The sequence below is a fragment of the Crocuta crocuta genome, unplaced genomic scaffold (assembly GCF_008692635.1).
Source record: "Crocuta crocuta isolate KB4526 unplaced genomic scaffold, BGI_CrCroc_1.0 scaffold49, whole genome shotgun sequence".
Classification (NCBI taxonomy): Eukaryota; Metazoa; Chordata; class Mammalia; order Carnivora; family Hyaenidae; genus Crocuta; species Crocuta crocuta.
Window position 1 is genome coordinate 680,361 of NW_027536462.1, and position 2,520 is coordinate 682,880.

Here is a 2,520-nt window from a genome sequence, read left to right on the forward strand (position 1 = left end):
GTTTTTAGAAAAATGAAGAAGGGCGCCTGGGTGGCTCAGCCAGTTAAGCATCCAACTCTTGATCTCGTCTCAGGTCATGATCTTGTGGTTCGTGAGAACAAGCCCCGTGTCAGACTCTGTGCTGACAGAGCAGAGCCTGCTTGGGATTCTCTCTCTCTCTGACCCTCCCCTGTTCTTTCTCTCTCTCAAAATAAATAAACTTTTTAAAAATTTGTGTAAAATACACATGAAATTTGCCATTTTAACCATTTTAAAGTGCACAGCTCAGTGACATTAAGTACTTTCACACTGTTGTGCAACTGTCACCACCATCCATTTCCAGGACTTCTGTCATCTTGCAAAACTGAAACTCTGTCCCCATTAAACTCAAACTCCCCCATTCTGCCTTCCCCAACCCAGCCTCTGGTGACCCCCATTCTACTTTCCATCTCTATGGATTTGACTACTTTAAGTACCTAATATGAGTGAAATTATATAATATTTATCTCTTTGTGACTGGACTATTTCACCTAGCATGTCTTTAGGGCTCATCCGTGCAAGTGAATTCAGTGTTTTTTTAAAATTTTTTAATGTTTATTTTTGAGAGAGAGAGAGTGTGAGCAGGGATGGGGCAGAGAGAGAGAGGGAGACACAGGATCTGAAACAGGCTCCAGGCTCCGAACTATCAGCACAGAGCCCAATGCAGGACTCGAACCCACAAACCGCGAGATCATGACTTGAGCCAAAGTTGGACGCTTCACTGACTGAGCCACCCAGGTGCCCCAAATTCAATGTTTTTAAAGTTTATTTAGTTTTTAGTAATCTCTATACCCAACATGGGACTCAAAGCCACAACCGTGAGATCAAGAGTCCCATGCTCCTCCAGCTAATCCAGCCAGACACCCCGTGAATTNTCCTCTGCTCATGCTGTCTCTCTCTCTCTCTGAAATAAATCTAAAAAAACATTAAAAAATAAAATCCTGCAATTATTATACGGTTTTGCAATGATGAGGGAAGGCATTCCCCCTCCACCATCCCGTTCTGCTTGTATCTGAAGCAGAGCCGAGCAGAGAGAGGAAAGGGGTGACGGTGATCCAGGAGGTAGCAGCAGAAAACAAAGGGTCCCCGTGTTCCAGCAGAGCTCCTGGGCACCCATTCTGGCCCATTCGCTCAGGCCCCCCGGTCAGCTGTTTAGCCTCTTGAAAGTTGGAGTTTCCCAATCTGGACAGTAAGCCCAGCAAGAACAGTCCTGAGAGGCCTCCTGACAATGGGCAGTGGAGTGCAAATGACAGTAGAAATGGACTCGAAGTCCTAGCTGTAATTCCACCAATACCCACTGAGTGGCCTTGGACAAGTCACGTAACCTCTCTAAGNGGGGCTTGAACCCAGCAACTGTGAGATCATGACTTGAGCCAAAGCCAGATGCTTAACCGACCGAGGCACCAAGGCGCCCCAATACACTGTACGTTGCAGGGTTGTTGAGGGGGATCCGATGAGAGAATGCATATAAACCACTCGGTAAACTTTAAAGACCCGCATGTGCCAGCTATGGTTATTTTTATTCCCAGTACAGAGGCCGCAATAGAGAAGACGGTAAGGCTCGCTATCCACACTTCCTGGTGAGGATGTGAAGAATAGCTACGGTATGATTCAGCCTTCGTCTTTGGGGCATTTCGGATTTCATTCTCTTTTCTTTCTTCCTCCCTCTGAACCTTTGCCTTAAGAGGGGTTTCTGGTCCCACTCAGTTAATGCCATCAACTGTCACCACACTGCCCGTGTGAGAAATGGGTACCACGGAACTCACCCAGGGCATCAGCAGGCGCGGGTCGGAAGTGTGAGCTGTGCAGTGGGGTAGGTGCTCATAACAAAAGGCAAAGGGGCCACATGGCTTACCTTGCAGGAGCCGGTGCCGTAGAGCAGGACCCACATGGAAGCAGATGTTCCCATCTTCCCTTTACCCCTTCAGGTCCACACTATACCCTCTTCCTCCCTGCCCTGTACCCCAGGAAGCTGACCCTCTTGCCTCCTCTCAGAGGGCTCCCCATCGTCTGCCTTCCCGTCGGCCCGTTCCGGCCAATGGATAAGCCCGTCAAGAGCCCAGAGGGCAGGAGAAGAATGAGGTGACGATGTATTTCCCAACTTCCTCCCTATGAAGTCTACTTGGGCTGACAGGCCCTTCCACTGAAAGTTTCTATTCTTCCCTTCCCTATTCTTCCCTTCCCTATTCTTCCCTTCCCTCCCCTCCCCTCCCCTTCCCTTCCCTCCTCCTTTCCTCCTTTCCTTCCTTTCTTTGAGAGAGAGGAGCAGAGAGAGAGGGGGAGAGAATCCCATGAACTGTGAGATCATGACCCGAGCCTAAGAGTCAGACACTTAACCAACCCAGGGCGCCCCTCTGCTGCTTCTCCACTTACCTCTGCCCCCCTTTGCAATTTGGGTAACCATGACCTCCTCCCGTTCGTTTGGTCCCAGGGTGGTAACCACTCCGGGGCTAACAGTTTCTGCTTCTTGGCTAACCCTGTGGTTACCCTACACCCACAGGT

At 49.5% G+C, this 2,520-nt stretch overlaps 1 long non-coding RNA gene across 1 annotated transcript in view; it reads right to left on the bottom strand.

Annotated features, from left to right (window-relative positions):
• The window catches only part of LOC144218582 (uncharacterized), a 20,484-nt gene that overhangs the window by 2,234 nt on the left and 15,730 nt on the right, over positions 1 to 2,520 (bottom strand). The gene's annotated exons all lie outside the window — the stretch shown is intronic.